Source organism: Lissotriton helveticus, chromosome 2_1, assembly GCF_964261635.1.
Source record: "Lissotriton helveticus chromosome 2_1, aLisHel1.1, whole genome shotgun sequence".
Classification (NCBI taxonomy): domain Eukaryota; kingdom Metazoa; phylum Chordata; class Amphibia; order Caudata; family Salamandridae; genus Lissotriton; species Lissotriton helveticus.
Window position 1 is genome coordinate 154,560,748 of NC_136059.1, and position 21,914 is coordinate 154,582,661.

The 21,914-nt window shown below is 45.1% G+C and overlaps 1 pseudogene across 1 annotated transcript in view; it reads right to left on the reverse strand.

Annotated features, from left to right (window-relative positions):
* Window positions 1-21,914, reverse strand: part of LOC144817818 (uncharacterized) — a 316,434-nt pseudogene that overhangs the window by 82,425 nt on the left and 212,095 nt on the right. Inside the window, exon 6 of the transcript XR_013606986.1 lies at window positions 21,594-21,691. The product of XR_013606986.1 is annotated as an uncharacterized LOC144817818 (transcript). The remainder of the gene's footprint in view (window positions 1-21,593; window positions 21,692-21,914) is intronic.

Sequence of the window (21,914 nt, forward strand, 5' to 3'; positions counted from 1 at the left end):
GATCATAAAAATAGAAGCCAGCCAAGATTGCAGGCATCAAATGAGTGTTTGGTGAAGTCCCACATACTCCATGGGGGTCAGGCAGGCATGCACGCCCAAGGGGCATTCTTATGGATGGACTGCAAACGAGTCAAGGGATTGTGCCATTACTAGTAACATTTCAGTGGAAGAAGATAGTGTTAACCAATTTAGATGCAAGGATTTAGGAGACCCACGTAAAATGAAATTTTGCCGCTAAGGGGCTCCAACTTTCCTTGCCATTTGTTGCAATTGCGTGGGTTCCTTTGGGGGGGCTGCAAGCTGCACTTGCCTTAGCCTAGTGCCACTCGAGAGTCGTATTCTTTTGCAACCTCTCTTTCTTTACCAGATTTGATGGCTGGGGTGAACTTCATTTGAATTTTTTCACAAACCACTTTCACCAGTGCTCAGTATCAGGTCAGAAATGCAATTTGAAATATTTTAAACAATTAAAATTATTCACTCGTTAATTGTTAAAAATGTTTACGTGCTATGCACACTTTTCTTTGTGAGTTTTCTTTTCTAAAATCAAAAACATATATTTTTTACAATAACAGTTTAGTATCCAAGCCCCTAACTATTTGCCTCTTCATGAAGTAAATTTTCCCTGCATGGCTGCCACATTCTTGCAAGTATTGAAGAGTGAGCATTGGCTTAATACTTACATTATGGAAGTGCACTGCAATAAATGTGTTTCGCTAATGCAAATATTCCTGGGCAGTGTTGATTCTATTACTATAGTAAGAAGCATCACAGTGTGGAAGATTAGCACCTCTCCAAAACTTTTGCCACTCCTCGCAGCATTGGGGAAGCTATACATCACTGTTAAAAAGCATTCAAAAAGTGAATAGTCTCAAAGGCGAGACCTATTGGCTCTCCGACGCTTGCCTTGTTGCTCACGTCGATGGGTGTGTGTGTGCTGAAGACAGTGGTGTAACGCACACCCTGCTGCACCCGCAGTCGAGGGGGGCCCACCACACTTCTATATATGAAGGGGGGCTCTCGGCTTGTTTGTCCAGGGTGTGTGTGTGTCTCTTGTAAAGCAGATGCAGTTTGCAGCCTGGTTTCAGTAGCTCTGAGCTGACACGGGCTGACTCTCTTTCACATCGAGCCTGCCAGGCCCCTTACAAGAGCAGATAACCTCCCCGGACTCTGCTTGGAAGGACAACATATAGCTAGAATGTTGAATCAGTGGTAAAGGATGTGAAGGTGTGAGTGCATATGAGAGAATATGGTAGGTGAGTGCTAAGGAAGTGGATTCCCTCCCCCAAAAGGCACTCCTACGACCCCACCCATTTTGTCAATGGCAAGCACGGTTGTGCCTTGCACAGGGATCTTGTTTTGTTAACGGTCTGCTGTAAGGGGACAGTAGGAGCATTTTTAAAAATAGTTAAATGGAGGCATGGTGTCCTCTGCATATACAATAAACCAAGGGGAGCTGTTGTGTTCAGTGCTTAATTTGTAAAATAATTCAGAAAAGGGGGTGGTGACATGAGTCCCTTGCTCACTGCTCCATCAGGATTCAAGCAAGCCGGGCCGACGAGGCTGAAATGCCAGAAACCGGTCCCCGGTAGCTTGTCTCCTTTCTGGTGAAGAATTGGCTTGGTAGTTTGGTCTGCCCTGTTCCCATGATGCACTGGGCCAGGGACAGACTAATTTGCATATAGCCAGGTTCTGAGCTGGGATGGTGCAGTGAGCTAAATAACGGTGATGGATCAAGCCCTGATCTTTGGACTGGGTAAGAGTGGTCTGCTTAATTCAGACACTCTGTTCATCACCACCCCCTTTTCTGAATCGTTTTTGGCCACTATAGGTGTGGCAGGGTATACTCAGACATGAGTCCCTTTCTCACTGCTCCATCAGGATTCAAGCAAGCCGGGCCGAAGAGGCTGAAATGCCAGAAACTGGTCCCCGGTAGCTTGTCTCCTTTCTGGTGAAGAATTGGCTTGGTAGTTTGGTCTGCCCTGTTCCCATGATGCACTGGGCCAGGGACAGACTAATTTGCATATAGCCAGGTTCTGAGCTGGGATGGGGCAGTGAGCTAAATAACGGTGATGGATCAAGCCCTGATCTTTGGACTGGGTAAGAGTGGTCTGCTTAATTCAGACACTCTGTTCATCACCACCCCCTTTTCTGAATCGTTAATTTGTAAAATAACCATGATCAGAAGGATAATGGAGCTTGCACCACCCATCGCCCCTGTCATCGCTGCCAAAACAACTACTAGACATCTCTCTCGCCAGCAATGCTACAGTTCAGATTATTCAAGGTGTCCAAAGCTAAATGAATGACTGTGGAGGCAGGTATTAGTAATTTTGTATGTATATTGTTTTCATAAACAACTGTTGTTCTTCTCATCTCTAAATTAGATGAGCAGTACCTCCATGTGGCAGACTGTGCTAAGTGTGGGGTTGACAATTAAGTGCAAGTGCCGAGCACCGGAAACCAATTAAGTGCTGGTGCTGAGCACCGGAAACAACTGGCTCAAATTTAGCACTGGTTGTGTGATGACGTAATATATTTCAATCCATGCAGGTAAATTGAAAAGGTAATTCAATTACAAGTATTTAAAATGTATTACCCATAGCAGCAATTACCCATGCCTGCGCGGACTATCACAGACATATGCACTATTTTCTCTATGCGTCTAGAATATCACTAGTGGAACTCTCTGTAGTGTCCTTAGAAGTGAATTGTATGGGGCCTACATTATGCCATATTTAAACTGGTGGGGGTACTTTACGGATAAAGTAGCCCCTGCCATACATTATAAAGATATTGCAACTCACTGAGGAGTTCCATGACCCTATAGCGGAACAAGGCTGAAGGTGTCTTACAATATCCTTATCATCTATGGCAGCGGTAACTTATTCATTGTAATACATGGTCACACCCTCACCTTTTCCACAAACTACTTAAATCCTTGGTGTGTAGCAAGTGGTGTAACCAAAGCCCCCGCAGTCTCCGCAGCCCCCATGGTGCAGAGGGCCCTCAAGCTCCAGGGTGCCTCCTCCGGCACTGTGCACAGATGTCAGACTTAAAAAAAAATATATATATAACATTTATTTAGCGGCTTAAAATAAAGGTTTTCCTTTTACTTGAGCCAGATCTAAGATATTTACTTTTTTTACACTAAAATTGCAAATTAGAATATTCCAAAAGTTATGTAGAAGTCCATACTGACTATCAATAGGAACACTTTTCACTGTTCTTATATTTCTGAAAGTTGAGTCCACAAACATATTTTTTTAGTTATTTGTCCCAACGTGCCAAACTTTAATACTGGGGTAGTGTGATAATAGATAGTTTGGTAATTTGACTCTTTCTCACAACATTGCAAAGAGACCCCGTGCCATGCTCACCAAATCCAGATAGCATTTGCTTTTAATGCAACAGCAATGTGCACACTGCAGGGCATACTTATGAGATTTGTCATTCAGTGCACCATGTCACCTTACTACTCTGCATGATGGGTAAAAGGCAGGTATATGCCGTATTTAAAAGAATACGGTGCAGTCCTGCCTTTTCACCTGTGCTGGCAGTTTCGACAGCCTAGCACAAACACAGGCACTCTTGCATCATAGAGTACGGGTGTCTGTGTTGCATGCAGGATGGTTTCTGTGCAGGAAGGGGCAGCTTCCTGCACAAAAACAATGCATTGAGGCATGTTCATCTTTCTATGTGTGCACAATACAGCACACATAGAAAGAGAAAGTAACGAAGGGAAATAACAATATTTCTCCTTGTTACACCTTCCAGGAAAGGCATATCTTTTAGGCGCACTCCCAGGTTTAACTTGGAATATGTCAAAAACCATGGGAGTTGCATGGGAACACACACTCAGAGCCCATGGAACGCCTCCCTAGCAATGCAGTGATTTGTGGTGCAGTGCATGGTATACAGCCTTTACAACGAAACTTTTACAACCAACTACCATTACAACGCAACTTTTACAACGCAAACCATTACAACGCATAGCGCTGGGGGCGCTCTAGGATAGAAAATAGGTTTAATGTACTATCCAACACCTTCCCTACTATCCACGGGGACTGGAGTTGGAATAGTAAATCAAACTATTCACTAGCCAGCGCCTAAAAGCATTATGCGTTGTAATAGTATGCGTTGTAAAACTTGCGATGTAAAGGTAGGCGTTGTAAAAGTATGCGTTGTAACGTCATACATCCGCAGTGCATTATTCCAGATTTATGAAGCCACTCAGAGCCTCGCAAGGTGGCCTTGAATGGCTTCATAAATCTTATTCTTGAGTCGCGTCTCACTTGCGGTGCAAGAGTGACACAGCGGAGCTCATAAATATGCACTTACGATTTTTAAAACTCATGCCAGCAAAGGTAGAAAATGTAAACTACAAGCCTGCAGACTGCAAACTGCTATTGGCTAAACAAAATCCAGGAATGTCTGAAAGTCTAAAACTTAGCATGGGGCTAATTTGCAGTTTTGATTCTTTAGAAAGTGTACTGCGTGATGTATACAATGACAACAGAGGGAACAATTGCTAGCTCCCTCGTCAGAGAACAGTTGCATAATCAATATCAAAGAAAAAAGTGTATTGTTTCTTTGATATTGATTTGTGGTTTATTTTAAGAAAAAGTGTTGCAATTCTTACAGTGAAGGTTTTCAAGTGCATAATAATGACCTTCTTGTTTCATTGTATGTATTGTATACAAGTACCCTGAAAAATTCTAATATAAAATGTAATACTTTCATATATACACCCGGTTTTGTCTGTTCTATACACCTCTTTGAGATTTACTCCATATGATTGTTCGCTCTTGAACAGAGTTATACCCGTTTACAAGAAATTGCCTAAAAGAATTGACGAGTTGAAAGAAATCAATTAGCAAGCATATCTTCCATCTTTCTCCCAAATGTTAGCTTACAATAAACTAATCATTCAATTGAATAAATCCCTTGAAGGCACATTTACCCATTCCTCTTACTTTGACCGAGTCCTCAAGGGTAGTTTGGGTTGTTCTCACCGCGGCTCTGAACTGAAGCTCCGTGGTTGACCCGCTCTCTAGTATCCGGAGCGGTGCTTCACCACAATCAAATCCCACTGGGCGCACATTTCCCGCAATAGGAATGCTGGCTGTTCTCACTGATCAAAAAACCGCCTGTCTGCCATGCTGATCAACCGTGATATGACCAGCAGAGCCCCCGCCCAGGAGTGAGCTAAGATGGCGCCCGGAGATCTTCGCGACCACACTCGCAGGCCGGGAGCCAGGTACAGTGATGCTGCTAGTTTCTCTCTTGAACTCCCAGTGGCAGTCCCCCTTATCTGCCCCCAGTAGCGCAGTACTGTTGGCCGGCCCCATGGGGGTAGCTATTTCGAGGAGTTGGATGGTGATTCTGATGGAGCAAGGTTTGATATGTACAGAAACTTGCTCGGATGCAATCCTGTCGAAATAACATGTAACGAATTAACCAGCATGTTTTTTAACCACTAATAATTGCACCACACAACATTTATTTTATGTAGGGGAAGCTTGCTTATGTGTTTTATTAACCAGTAACCTGAGTGTCCTTAAATGGCCGCCAAAAACACAGGAACCCTTTTGCTCATATGTCTACTGCAGCTATGTAGTATGACGTACTTTGCTTTTGGTGGGTATTGTTTGCAGCTGGGCAGTAGTGCCCAATATGGCCGCTTTAAACTTCACATGCTAATGCATATGTTTTCGCTTAAACTAAACCTTGTGTGTTCTGCTAAACCATTAATGCTTTAGTTAAAATAATGGGGTTAGAGTAGAAATAAGTGGTATACAGTGCATTCATTTAGTTTCGTATTGTAACATGTCCTTCTTTGACGTTATTACTAGCTCGTATTTGGGCCTGTAGTGTGTCTGGAAACTCCATTTTCAAATTGCTGAGCGTGCGCATCCGGACTCTGAAAACCTTGAAGTCCTGGAATTGAACTCACACCAAGTCTCACTTTACCAGCGATGCACCTGGGAACCTAACCCCATGACCCAGAGAAAGGAAGAAGAACTGCAAATTTGTTAATATTGTAATTAAATGAAAATAATGTTACTGGGTGGAATAAAAGACCTGGGAAAATAAAATTATGGGCGGGAAGTTTGCTTAAGTAAAATAATGGAAAATGACTTCATATCGGAATGGTGTGATGACCTCTCCACGTCTTTCTGACCAATCAAATAAAGGGAATACACAAATTTGCTATATTGAGGGGTGGTACATACCCTGGAAATTGGTATAACTAAGGTAGATTTAGTCAGTTAGATTGTCCGACTTGTCACAGACCTATCACTGACCCAACGTATGCTGAAGAAGAATCGTGGATGCCGCAGACTTCAGAGGGCTAATCGAGCACTCTGAAAGAAAATTCGGGAGAACACTCTGTCCTAGAGAAGGGGAATGAGAGTAGCTGCAGAGAGGGGTGTGATGCAGGCGTTGTACTTAGCAGAGGTTACCTGTCCTGTCCTGCACCTGTCCTGACCTGTTGGCTCTCGATTAGTCAGGAGTCCTTTCTTTCCAGCCCTTGGCCAGGGGTTGGTCCTCACACCATTCTAGGTAAAAACAAATCTGTGTGGTATGTCCTTGTGCTATTTCCCTTTCTCTCCCTTCCCAGGTACCAATGTCTAAAGATAATTTTGCTTAGTCTCTACAGATTTATTCTCTGATCGTTATTTTTTTACTCGAAAAGTCTTTGATTGCTCTCTGCTGGTACCTGACTCACAAAACATTGCATAGATAAAGTGTTTAAAACTTCCCTGAATCTGTGGTTATTTTATGATAAGGTGAATTATTATACTACGTATTATTCTAACTGCCATATCTATTGGCCTACACAATTAAAATAGGAAAAGTGACAAGGACTTGGTAAGTTATGGTGTTCAGGAAAATTTAAACCCACTGATAGGCAGCAGGAAAATAGATTACCGGTTTAAGGTGTGTAATGTTTATGGGCCCAGGTGAGTTTGATGTTAGAGAAAATATCCTGAACTGGTAATCACGCGCCATCAATTCCCCCCATGAGGTGCTGGCGCAGCGACGCCCAGGCTCCCCCCCCGCCCCCCCGGTGGGGCACATGAGCTGCCCCCGGAGATCTGGGGCTGAATTTCTCCATGGCTACAGTGCTTAGTTCTCTGTTATTTCCCGCGGTACTGATCATTGTGCCACCGTGGGACGGCAAGGTTGTGAACTCTAGTATGTGAGGTCTATTCTCCAGCAAGGAATCCGCTGATAGAAGTAGCTCAAAGCAGAACGGCTCCTGAACTCTGGAGGGGTGGCTAAAGCTCTGATTATCCTTCTAATAAAACACCACAGACAAGTGGCAGGCACCTACGGCCCGTGACATCTCCCGAGTACACACATGCCGTCCTCCCCATACCCCCTCAACAAAACTTAAACTTAACACTTAGTACCTTCCATGTACCGCACGAACCCCGGCCACCTGGGCCACACTACACGCGACAGTCTTTCAGGAGCTTCCCATCCAGTGCAACAACCAGGCGAGAATACACTTGTGGACAGTGGCGGCTGGTAAACTTTAAAGCTGGTGAGGCGCAAGACCAAATCCAAAATATATCTGCACAACTGAGCACAGCTGTCCACAGGCATCAGTGAAGCGGATAAAAAGGGTTGCAATAGATACTGAGTAAATCTTCATATAGAGCCTGGTTCTTTCTCACAGACCAGGGAAAGCATTGCAAAGTTACCCTAAGTAAAATGCCTTAGAGTAAGAATCCAGAGGATGACTGTGCCTGAGAAATCCAGGTCCGTTTTCCAGCCACACTGGTAATCGTATTTGAGGCACCCGAAAAAATAATATACACAGACTCACCCAAAACAGGTGCAAATGAGACACCCAGGACATTGTGCTTGAGGCGGAGTGTATGACTCCCAGAGGACTCAGACTGGGAGCGAGACATCCAGCGTTGCTGAGACACCAAGGGCAACTTCTAATATATGCTGACGACTGCATTTGAGAGACCTAGAGGACTCTGAAAGGGCCACCCGGACAGATGGTGCCTAAGACACTAAGGACTGTTTCTGTGACACCCTGGTAATCGTGTTTTAGGCACCCAAGAGCTTAAACTAAGGCACCACTAGCAGAAAATTAGATTCTTGAAGTACTGCCTGGAAGTTTCCAAGAAAATAGAAAGCCAAATGGAATATTTAGCAATGGAGGAGAAGGCACTTTAATAGCCTTACCATTGGCGAATCATTCATAATAGAAATGTTAACTAAAACAGCTAACAAAATTCTTCACATAAAATGTTGTTACAGTCTTGCTTTACAGTCTGTAAGCCTCTTGTCTCTGGTAACGGTTTAAGTATCTCAATATTATGGAACAGTACTCTGGATGTAGACGGGTTTGATACACATTATTTCTGCTGGCAGTGCTTTTGTGATACATGAATGAACCCATTCCTTGGAGAGAAACCCACCATAATGTTAAATTATTTGAAAAATGTCACATAAACATGAACAGTGAGTTGAGGGACTCCTAAATCCTTCAGGGGAAGCCCCTTCTACGTCAAGATCAATGAATATCTGTGAGCTATTGGAGACTCAGACCCCAGTTCGCATTACTTAGGGGAGAGCACTCAAAGGGTACTTGCCAGTGGTTTACCTCTGACGTTTTTTGTCAAGAACGATCAGATGCAGCCAAAAAAGGAGCGAGCAATGAAACGTGTTACAATAAGCAATGATGCAACAGATACCACACAAGATAGTCAACTTGCACCTACCAGCAATACCGAACATGCTTTAGCTTAAAGTAAATGTGGGCCCAGGCAAGGTGGCTGAATTAACACACAAATAAAAGGAACACTTGATACGAAAGTTCACTAAACATAACATGCAAAACTTCTGATTAACTGCTGCCAGAAGAAACATCATGCCACATAAGTTATTCAACAACGTGTATGAGAGAAGGCACATCTTTTTTCATTTTTAAGTAAATTAAGAAAAACTAAACGCAAATGTGCCTATTCTAGAAAGAGAAGTTTGAAAATAAAAAGGTGGATCATCGGAAGCCCTTTGTTGCCCACTGATGACAGAAAAAAAACAGAGGAATCTGAGAGCCTCAGCGCAAGCTGGTGTATATGTTCTGGAAGCAGGAGTGCGAGTTCTGAAGGTGAATGAGCAACACCGTTACAGTGGAAGACTTGGGTTTTGAAAAACTTGAGGCACTCGCACACTTCATAAAGCGCAAAAGCTTGTAGCTAGACACACAAAAAAATGAAAGAGCATGAGCTTTTGCTTTCTCCAGTTATAGTAAGTTTTGAGAAGAGTGCTGGCATTGCCTGTCACGGACTGCTTTTTAGGTCTTGCCTACCCAGTGCGCATGCGCTGTATAGGCAAAAGACCTTTAGCAATCGCTTTGGCTTTTCAGCCACAAACGTGCACGCGCTCCATTGTCTTCAATGGCAACTCGTGCACGTTTGGCGATTCCCTTGCGGGAGCGAGCAGCTGACGCCATATGTTATCAATTATCGCGCCTTGCTGCTCGCTCCCGCAAGGGAATCGCGCAGGCCCCCTCCTCTCTCCCCTCGCTGCCACACGTGCGCTTGTGCTTGTTCTGACTTCCAGGCAGGCCTTGTCATGCATATTCGGGCCTGTGGGTACCTCCCACCTTTCTCCATAACATTGTAAATAATTCTGTGTATTGCCTGTGTGTTTTGCTGCACAGAGCTGAGGTACTGGCTACAAATCTGTCGAAATTAATCCATACAACATGTCGCCGCTTGAGAATGGTGTTTACCAGTTTATCATGCTGCTCTACGCACGGCTAGGGTTTCTTTTGTGAAACATTTCTTTTCCAAACGATATGGATGCTAACTAAATGGACAAGCTGCCACCTTGTTGCCTCCTGCTCGCGCCCTGCCCTCTCGCTCTGTCTCTTGCCTCCTTGCTGTCTCTTCTCTCCGGCTTCCCTGGCAGTTTCGGCTCATTACACAGACCGCACATGAGCTCATGCTCTTCGGTCTCTATTTATAAATAGAGCTGCGCCGAGAAGGCGGCACATCCATTAGGAGGAGGTAGAAAATAAAACGGGAGGGCGGTAGAGGCATTGGTTGGACCAGAGCAACTCAGAAAGGTGCCGGAGAGGGTGAAACCTCGCTCCCGGCAAGAAAGTACTGCAGAGAAATGGAAAAAGGGGCAGGAACTTAAAAAGAGGTCGTGCGTGGGAGAAGAGACTTTTCAAAGGGGAAGAATGAAATAAGGTGTGCCAAGACAGTAAGAAGAGCGCTGAAATGCCAAATGGACACAGGCACCCCCCCTTCCAACAGTATAGAGCGTAGCTGCGCAACCTCAGGCTCCCAAAACACGTACAGAAATTGTGAGCAGAAGCACACTTTCTCTTCACACACAGGTAGTCTTTGTATAGTGTTGCTTTGTGATGTGTGGTGCCCTGAGAAGCAGCCTTTAACTCTCCCTCTTTTTGCTGTTGCTACCCTCCTACGCTGTTTCCTATGACCTGATACATAACAACTGCAGCCCTCAAGAAAAGTCTGCCACTAGCTCCCTTTACAGCTAACACCCAAACTCTGCTCAAATAAATTACCTCTAGAGCCCCCAACCGCACTGCAGCCTTCTTTACTAGCAGTGGTACCAGCAACACGTGCTTCAACAACAACATAATCGCGGTTCAGGGGGAGCAAGATGGTAGATGGCACATGCTCCCATAGGGTCGGTCTGGAGGACACTGTGATAGGGGCTCCTGAAGAACAAGAAACATGCACGGGTCAGAGAAGGGCTGTGGGAAGACATTATGGAGGAAAGGGGCAGAACAGGACACAAGCTTGGGAACGTAGTCGGGGGTGCAAAACAGCTACTAAGAAGGGGGACCCTGAATAAATAAGGGCAGGTAAACAGGGGAACAACTGAAACACCTACAACTGGAACTACTTGCCCCAGTGGATGAGACAAGGCCCCAGGGAGGGGTCCTTAAATAAACACACTGTCACAGGAGCAATTTAAGGGCAGAGAAGATCAGTCACACCACGAGGTACAAAAAGATAAAGTTTTATTGATGTTTAACAATTATTTCAAAAAGATATGATACTTAACATGATACAAATCAGTGAATTAAGAACAAAGAATTTCAAAATATCCAATCCCACACTCCTCTTTCATACTACACATTCAGTCCTTTATATTTTTATATCCTTGATGCTCATTCCCACCCCTTCCACTTTCCCCTCATGTGTCTACGCCTGCTGGCTCCCTGTAGCCCCTGTATTCCACGTGTGTTGCACTTTCACTACTCCCTCCTGTTTTTTTAATGGAGTTTTATATAGTGCAAACTTGACTCGAATTGGGTATCAAAGCGCTTTACATAGCACCAGTAGCGTTACATGAGGACACATTAATTATTGTTAGACACGGGTAGATTAAGCGATTTGCCCAGAATTACAGGATGTTCAGCGACATTGCCGAGAATTGAACCCAGTTCCCCAGATTTGAGGTTGACCGCCCTAACCGTTATGCCAAATCCTCTCCTGTTGCTCCTTCCTCTTTTTCCCTGTATGCTTTTCGACCCCCGCCCCCATCTCTCACTCTCTTCCATCTCCCATCTTCCTCCTGTCTAATTCCCATTCTACATGCCTGACACTACCTCTCCTTCCCCCTCCTTCTTTCTTTCCCCTATATATATTCCTTCTCTCCCTCTCTCCCCCCCCCACCACCCACCCCCCACACACACACACACACACACTCGACTTCCCACTCCCAGTGGCCTCTTATTAGTGCTTCCAGGGCCAGGTATTTTTTTCTCCCTCTCTCTTTTTTTTTCTTTACTTGCATTCAGGCCTCTTTTTGTTTCGTTGTCAAATGAAGGTCAGGTGGCGAGCTGCCTGCCTTTCTATATTATAGAAACTAAAGAAGGTCTGTAGTTTGCCCTCCATCCAACCATTATTTAGTGTAGAAACAAAAACAAAACCGTTTTTAAGGCAATGGTATCATCAATGCTGACCAACTTTTGTTTCTTAAAATGTCTGTCTTCACACATTAAAGCCAGACTTATTAGCTTTGGAAATTCTTGTTGGGCATGCTTTGCACATCTGCAATTCTGGTAGTTCTCAAATAGATATAAATAACCATTTCACACTTTCTTTTATTCCAGGAGGTGTTGCAACAGTTAAAAAAAAAACTGAACGAAAGAAAACAAGCATTGGCATAGCCAATAGTTCTCGCCTTTGGGACCTTATAAGTGTTTAGCCATGCAACAGTTGATGTTGTTGCACCAAGGATATTGTGCTGCATAACTAAATACTTATAAGGTCCAAAAAGCGAGACCTATTACCTATGCCAATGCTTGTTAACTGAGTGACAAGCTTTATTTTTTCAGCAGGTGAGTGAAGAACAAGAAATGGGGGGCTGTTTGGGGACATTTCAAGGACCGTTTTTATTTTTTCCATAGCCGATGCACAGCACCTGAATGACCGGGCGTGCATTAAAACCCTGTTCTAGTCCCCCTCCCTCCTTATCCCTGGCTGATTGACGGCACTTGCCTGACAATTGCTGTCCATAAATCAAGTTTGTTGCTTGTTTAATCAACGAGCCACGTGTGCTGCAGATCACGTCTCCAGTACACCTCAAGCCTTTCCCAACTCCTCCCAGAATGGGGTGGGACCATAGAGGCTTGTTAACTCTTCCCACCCCACACTGGGACGAGTTAGGTTATGGGTGGGCTGTACACAGTTTAGCCTCGCTGATTGACAAGTAGCCTTGGAAACCCAGGGCTTACGCTTAAAGCGCCCAGGCTGTCTCCAGTGAGCGAGGCTGCACTGCGTCATCTGGGGCAGTGCCTCACAGTGTTGTAAACCACTGGCGGCCAGGGCTGAAATCAAGTAAGCCCTGTAAAACCTGTGATGGCCGGCACATGTGCATTAGCGATATGCCTATTAAAGTGCCTGGCTTTGACTGACCTTCGTGGAGTGCGACGATTACACTCTGAAGATTAAGTGAATTAAACATTTTTTAAATAAATACGAGGTAGCAATTCAGGCAGGAATTGAAGCAGGGCGTTGCCCTGTAGCCCTAATTAAGGAACCGCCGCTGCTTGTGGAGGAGGATGCCTGACTTCAACACGGCGCAGTGCGAGCCACAATCATCAGGATGCAGCAATCGAGGGATCTTAAAATACCTCAGTGACTGACCGTGACATGGCCTCCACACAATCGGACTAAACAATTTGGCTCCTACCTTCCATTCCTCTCTCCCGAAGCCCTTCCTCCACCCACCCACTTCTCAATCCACCGATCTGCAGCAAATAGAGAAGCACCTCCACCCACACCGGTCCCCTTCGACAGGTACATCAAGCGTACTCCAGCGAGACTTGGGGTGCTCCCCCACCATCCTCCCACCCGGCCTACTCATCATGACATTATTTCTGGGATCTTACTAAGACCGTTGAGACATAACTAGCTGATCCATGCCCGGTGGAGCTTCCGGTTAGCTAAAGAGGAGATGGGTTGTGGACTTCCCCCTCGACCGTCACCTACCCAGCCGGACTTTGGGCAGACTTTCCATTGTCTCTCCATCGTCCTCTCCCCCTACCCTTTCACCCTACCTTTGCCTGTCTTCATATGCTCTTTAAAATGTTTTTTTTTTAATCCGAGACCTTGCTATTTGGCCGATGCCCGGTGGAGATTCCTGATAGCAATAGAGGAGATGGGCCGTGGACTTCCCCCTAGGCGTCACCTACCCAGCCGGACTTGGGGCAGACTGTCCTTCATCTCGCCATTGTATCTCCCTCCTACCCCTTTACCTTACCCCACTACCCCTCTAATCTCTATTGATCTCTTCCCCTATGCTCTTTAAATGTTTAACTTGGAACTTTTGTATCCTGTTACCTGATGTAATTTTGTAACTTTGTGGTACCTCATGTAAAGCGCTCTGATACCTTTGGGTCTAGCCAGAGCTATATAAAACTCAATAGATAAATAAATAAATAAATAAAACTGTTTCAGAATAATACTAGTTTCTGTATGGAGCGAATTATCCATAAGCTTGATTGCCTTTATTGATTTTTTTACTTTTTTTCTGTCAACTGATATGCCAGTATCTTCCCCACCTGTTCACCATATTCGTACTGTGATGATCAGAAATTATTATATTTTGCAGCAACCTTCTCCTTTAGGGATTGACCGGCTAAAGTCCGAGTAAAGATCAAATAGATGTAGATCTGAGTTTGTCTCAGTTAATTATTTTTAACAGCAGTGGCATGAGATTTTTCCAGACTAACCAATGACGCGCGAGCAGCTTTAATAGCACCCTCTTTGGCTTTATTCCCTCACAAAATAAACTGCTGACTAATGCCGCTAATGTAAGCCTTCATTTAGTCCCAAAGAGTAATATTGTTATGAAGAAATTCTAGCAAAAGTCCTTCCATATGCGGGATATACCAATTATCTGTCAATAAATATCGGGGAAAAGAAAAAAAACGTCTAGATCTATTTGTCGAAAGGGTTTGGAATGTGATAATTAAAGGGTTATGGTTTGAAGTGATTTTAGGGCACAGCTCGATTACCGCTGACTGGAGAATCTGATCCTGGGCCTCCACTATATCTCTCCTGGAGTACTGTCTGTGTGGGCATGGATAATAAGTAAAGCCTGAAAGATCTGGATATAACATTCTCCATATGAGGGAGGGAGAGGTGTGGCGCCACAGCCAGAGTGACTGACGCTGGAATCTGGGGATTATGGTTCGATCCATGGCATCAGCGGCAGATTAACCCAGCACCATGTGACTCTGGGCAATAGTTTGATTAATCTTCCCGATGCCCCCCAGCGCCTGGTGACCCTTACGGGTGATTATTCGCACTTTACAAATGTGGATTATTATGTCACTAAGGTTATACAGACATGCTAATTCTAAAATTGCTGCCCTAACTTTAGGCGTTCTAACAGTAGTGCAAGGTCTGGTGGAATCTACAGCATAGTTCATCACACAATTAAAGTCCCCCATAATTATCAGCACCCCCTGTAGTTCCAATAGAGTTAGCATTAACTCTCTGGGTCGTCGACACTGGGGCCATACAAATTAACCAAAACATATTTCACATCAGAGATAGCAACCTGAGCGATTACCCACCTCCCTCTTGGGTCTGCTAAAACTCTGAGGATTGTGTACGTAAGTGTTTTGCTAGCAAGGATTGCAGTTCCTCTAATTGAAAGTCTTTGTGAGGTACAGACAATTGTATGATATTTCAGTTCATTAAGAAGTCTACGATCTTTATGAGCTAGATGAGTTTCCAATAAGAATACCAGGTGTGGTTTATATGCATTTAGCTCTTCCCGAACAAGCCGACATTTGTAGCAGCATTCAGAACAGAGACATTGCAACATAAGCATTTAAGCAACACCATAAAAAATCAAAGATTGATCACCATACATAGGTTTTCCTTGTGAGAAAGTACTTTTTTTAGTGTGATATGTCCATATATTCATAATACCGCCCGGCAAAAATACAGCTTATTAACTACTTGCTGCCATTCTGTTCGCATTCCCCCTTTGCCTTTAACCTATCCTTTAAAGCTAAACCCTCCCACCATCCTGAAACTAACCCACCAAATCCCACCCTGTATCCTAATAAAAGAATCACCCCCCTCCCTGCTGTCGCTGGCAAGACGGCAATTGAAAGCGCCAGCACCCGGGGAACCACCCCACCCCTCCAGTGCACCGTGATTGTCATTACTAAGAGGGTCTTTAGCACAAAAGAGAGACAAGAAAAAAGTATAGAAGGTAGTATCGCTAAAATACAGAAAGGGGATACCAGAAGGACAATATCATTTAGTTTCTTTTTGTAACTTTGCCAAAGCCTGTTGAGCTTGGCCATTTTTGATAATTTTTAAGCATGCTGATTCTCGTGGAAAGGCCTGTGCTCCTGCAGAAGGGTCTATAAAGTGGTGTAGTTTCCATCACCTATCCATTGTGTTCTTGCATAAGTCAGACCTACAAAAATTAGAATACGGGCCCACTCTGATTGGGGCAGTGGGACGGGCTTTGATGGAAACTGCTTATCGTAGGAGATCATTTCCAAAAAAGATAAGAAGAGGCTGAGGGAAGCGGCCAGAAGAATTGTTAATAGCAGATGGTAATCTATGGGATCATTGTACTTGACTGTCCCAGTCCCAGTTGTCCAGATCAGGAATTGGCCTCATGAGTAGCTGTATAATTAATGCTCTGGGATGGGAGCCTCCTTTGTTTTCAGGCACACCAAACAGAGAGATGTTGTTACATTGTTGCCGATTCTCTAAGTCATTAACTTTATTTTGCAGAGCAGTAAGATGAATCTCGTGTGCATCAGAAGTATTAGCAGACTTTGCCATGTGATCCTTGGTATCTGATAGGCGTTATTGCAGCTCCATTATATTGGTTGTTAATGCAGTGACTTTGTTTTTTACCTCAGCAAAGGCCTGCTTTATTGCTGAGCTGTCTGCTTTAGCCTGAGGTCGCTGCCTACTGCTGAGGTTGATACATGTAGTACAAAAGGGGGTGGTGATGGACGGAGCATCTGAATCAATCAAACACTCACTCCCAGTCAAAAGATCTGGGTTTAATCCCTCAACCGTTCTTTAGCCCACTCTGCCACCCCAGTTCAGGCATGGCTATAAGCAAATCAGTCTGACCTTGTGCCTCATGGGAACAGCCCAGCCCGAACTGCCAAGCCATGTCTTCCCTGGACCGGAAACAAGCTTCCGAGGACCGGTGTCTGGCATTCCAGCCGTCTTCAGCCCGGCTTGCTTGAATCCAGTGGCAAAGTGAATAAGGGACTCACGTCTGAGCATACCCTGCCACACTTATGGCGGCCAAAAGCAGTACAAAAGGGGGTGGTGATGGACGGAGCATCTGAATCAATCAAACACTCACACCCAGTCAAAAGATCTGGGTTTAATCCATCACCGTTCTTTAGCCCACTCTGCCACCCCAGTTCAGACATGGCTATATGCAAATCAGTCTGACCCTGTGCCTCATGGGAACAGCCCAGACCGAACTGCCAAGCCATGTCTTCCCTGGACCGGAAACAAGCTTCCGAGGACCGGTTTCTGGCATTCCAGCCGTCTTCAGCCCGGCTTGCTTGAATCCAGTGGCAAAGTGAGCAAGGGACTCACGCCTGAGCATACCCTGCTACACTTATGGCAGCCAAAAGCAGTACAAAAGGGGGTGGTGATGGACGGAGCATCTGAATCAATCAAACACTCACACCCAGTCAAAAGATCTGGGTTTAATCCATCACCGTTCTTTAACCCACTCTGCCACCCCAGTTCAGACATGGCTATATGCAAATCAGTCTGAACCTGTGCCTCATGGGAACAGCCCAGCCCGAACTGCCAAGCCATGTCTTCCCTGGACCGGAAACAAGCTTCCGAGGACCGGTTTCTGGCATTCCAGCCGTCTTCAGCCCGGCTTGCTTGAATCCAGTGGCAAAGTGAGCAAGGGACTCACGTCTGAGCATACCCTGCCACACTTATGGCGGCCAAAAGCAGTACAAAAGGGGGTGGTGATGGACGGAGCATATGAATCAATCAAACACTCACACCCAGTCAAATGATCTGGGTTTAATCCATCACCGTTCTTTAGCCCACTCTGCCACCCCAGTTCAGACATGGCTGTATGCAAATCTGCCTGACCCTGTGCCTCATGGGAACAGCCCAGCCCGAACTGCCAAGCCATGTCTTCCCTGGACCAGAAACAAGCTTCCGAGGACCTGTTTCTGGCATTCCAGCCGTCTTCAGCCCGGCTTGCTTGAATCTAGTGGCAAAGTGAGCAAGGGACTCACGTCTGAGCATACCCTGCCACACTTATGGCGGCCAAAAGCAGTACAAAAGGGGGTGGTGATGGACGGAGCATCTGAATCAATCAAACACTCACACCCAGTCAAAAGATCTGGGTTTAATCCATCACCGTTCTTTAGCCCACTCTGCCACCCCAGTTCAGACATGGCTATGTGCAAATCAGTCTGACCCTGTGCCTCATGGGAACAGCCCAGCCCGAACTGCCAAGCCATGTCTTCCCTGGACCGGAAACAAGCTTCCGAGGACCGGTTTCTGGCATTCCAGCCGTCTTCAGCCCGGCTTGCTTGAATCCAGTGGCAAAGTGAGCAAGGGACTCACGTCTGAGCATACCCTGCCACACTTATGGCTGCCAAAAGCAGTACAAAAGGGGGTGGTGATGGACGGAGGATCTGAATCAATCAAACACTCACATCCAGTCAAAAGATCTGGGTTTAATCCATCACCGTTGTTTAGCCCACTCTGCCACCCCAGTTCAGACATGGCTATATGCAAATCAGTCTGACCCTGTGCCTCATGGGAACAGCCCAGCCCGAACTGCCAAGCCATGTCTTCCCTGGACCGGAAACAAGCTTCCGAGGACCGGTTTCTGGCATTCCAGCCGTCTTCAGCCCGGCTTGCTTGAATCCAGTGGCAAAGTGAGCAAGGGACTCACGGCTGAGCATACCCTGCCACACTTATGGCGGCCAAAAGCAGTACAAAAGGGGGTGGTGATGGACGGAGCATCTGAATAAATCAAACACTCACACCCAGTCAAAAGATCTGGGTTTGATCCATCACCGTTCTTTAGCCCACTCTGCCACCCCAGTTCAGACATGGCTATATGCAAATCAGTCTGACCCTGGGCCTCATGGGAACAGTCCAGCCCGAACTGCCAAGCCATGCCTTCCCTGGACCGGAAACAAGCTTCCGAGGACTGGTTTCTGGCATTCCAGCCGTCTTCAGCCCGGCTTGCTTGAATCCAGTGACAAAGTGAGCAAGGGAATCACGTCTGAGCATATCCTGCCACACTTATGGCGGCCAAAGCGGTACAAAAGGGGGTGGTGATGGACGGAGCATCTGAATCAATCACACACTCACACCCAGTCAAAAGATCTGGGTTTAATCCATCACCGTTCTTTAGCCCACTCTGGCAGTTCGGGCTGGACTGTTCCCATGAGGAACAGGGTCAGACTGATTTGCATATAGCCATGTCTGAACTGGGGTGGCAGAGTGGGCTAAAGAACGGTGATGGATCAAACCCAGATCTTTTGACTGGGTGTGAGTGTTTGATTGGTTCTGATGCTCCGTCCATCACCACCCCCTTTTGTACGAGGTTGATACATGTGGCATGCTTGAATCTTGATGTAGCGAGGTACGGCCAGTGGCAGAACCAGGTTCAGAGACAAAGCTGGAACCAGAGAGTCTTTCACTTCCCCTTTGGCAGTATCCCACTTGCGAAGTGGGCTGCTAGTAGTGGCCAGTTTGGTTGATGCAGGATTGAAAATGCGCACATCACTTTGTATATCGCTTACTTTTTTAAAGTTTCTTCCGTTTTGTATGTTAAAATTGCATCTTTTCTTCCCTTCCTTTCAACTAGATAAACAGAGCAATTGTACTGTGGTTTGTGTGTCTCCGGAGGTCACATCGCTGAAGGTGTTTGCAGCTATGTCGTGATGGTGAATCTTTCCTTCTATGTAGGAATATCTGAACAACGGTGATGTTAGAAGAGGTAGAAGATGGAATGCCTTGCTCGTGCCTAATCGGTGAAGTGCTCTGAGAATTATCGGTCTGTACAGTCTGTACACCAGCAACCATTGCTAAAGAATCTTTATCTAACTGCCAGGTTTCGCCGGTACTTTGTTCAGCAGGTAGAATATCATGATATGCACCATCTGCATTAGGGTAGTGTCCTGAGCTTACTTGTTGAGCAGGTACTGGTAGCAGGTCTCCTATTTGCGCATCCCCTTTTATAACTTTTTTTTCTGCAGCTTCCAAAGGTGAACATACAAGGACATCTTCAGTGAGCTCTTCCCCATGCGAGCCAAAGCGCAGAGATTCACCATCAGGAAATGGAGAGTGAGCTTGTATCAAGCCCTGTGCCGAGGGTTATTCTCGGCACAGTGGAGAAGGTAGGACAGAAGGCGCAGCAATAGGCTCCTTTGACCCGTTTAGGACTGCCTCTAATAGTGCCTCCACCATTTTCCCCTCTGGAGGTGGATATGCAGATCCCCCAGGATGGATAAGCTTGTTCATGTTATCTGAATGCAGGATGTTAAGAATAGAGCGTCTTACCTTGGAGAATGAGCGATTCAGAGTACCTTTTGAGGGTTGGAGCTGTGGTTTTTCCCTTCCCATTTCTTCTCCCTTTTCAATGAGCAGCTTCTCTTTACATTTGCAGTTTCTCTTTAAGCAGGTAATAACAGCGGCAGCAGCAAAACTCTCAGCTTACCGCAGAGCACATTCAGCTGTCACATTTCAGAAGCGAAGACCCGCTGTGCTCAAGCCGCAGCCAAGCTCCAAGCTTGCTGCGTTCGACTTTCCCCTCTGCGGCGTTCCTCAAAGTGGGGACCAAGTGAAGACTGCCCAGCAGGCTTTAAGACATATGCAAATCTCACATGGCAGTCCTCCAGCAGGTAAGCGGACCCATACGGATGTATGCAGAGGTATTCAGTTGTATCGCGGGTGGCGGAGCGGCGAACCCTCAGGGTGCAGCTCTCAGTGGTGGCATCAATCGACCAACTTGTTTTATGACTGGATAATGTCATTAATTATGTCATAAATTATGTCATTTGAGATGCCATCAGTGATGTTATCAATGATGTCATTCAACATGTCATAAGTGATATGTCAATTCATAAGCAGTGCATGGTGTTATAGTTACAGTGTTAGGGTCTGTGAACAGACCCGTGTAATTTGTTTTTATGTTTTTTTGGTACCTCAGTACCACAGGAGTGTCCTTGCTGAGTACTACGGTTCTGGATGCTAGCACCATGTTACTGCTGACTCAAAATGATATATATTTTTATTTAAATTGATGGAGGGTCCCTTTGGACTCCCTCCCCCCTGGCGATGTATGTCAGGGAGTGCCCACCTTGAATCCTTATGTGGCATGCATTTTTAACATTTTTCTTCAATGTTGGAGACAGCCAATTAGATCAGTTACCAGCAATGGTATTGTAGTACTTGAATGACCAACAATCAAAAAATCTCTCTTGGAGAATCACAATGGCTTTTTTCTAGTATTTTTTGTACCACAGGAGTAATGCAGGACTCCCAAGGGGCAAACCGTCCCATTATACTTAACTTTTTCTGAGGGTTAACATTTTCATGCCCAACCAGAGCACCTCTTTAAACACTAATTACTCAATAACAGCATAACAGATTTACACCTAATTGCAAAAAGAAAGTTTCTTATGGGAATTACCATTGGAAATCACTCTTTTGGGCACCCCCTGTTGTTTTGGCCGATGCTTGACAGGTTAGTGCAAAACTTTCCAGAAAGGAGACAAAGAGGATGAACGTGATTTTTGTAAAGTTTTATGGAGATTCCTCAACCAGTGCCAAAGGTATTAGGAAAACAAAAATGCTTTTCCTACGAAGGCTCCGACCTAACTATAACTACACAGTCGTGACACAATCGATTCAAAGTGTTAGGATTGCATACAATACTATTTTGTTCAAGATTTTACTAATAATTACAGTCACGGTGGAAAGAAAACGACCTAATGAATTCAGTGAACATGACACAGAACATTTATAGGTTTACTAATCTTCCAAATAGGCCTTTATTGAATACATAAAAAATACCTGATATTCTTGGATTGTCCCGCTACAGTCTGACAGCTTCTTCCACTTGATTGTTTTGGTTGTTGCATTAAACCATTCAATTTCAGGGGCATCTGGTACTGTAAAAAAATAGATCAAAATCCTATTGGAAGTACTATGAATAGGTCATTATAGTAAATTTCAGCAATTTAATTGTGATATCATGTTGATGTGAAGTGCAGTAAATTAATATGTACTAAAACTATACTCATTGTAATTGTGCACAACTTCAAATCATAGATTTAAAGATCAGTGGATTTTGTTTATATTTTGCATATCTTTTCACAAGTGTGCTGGCGAACA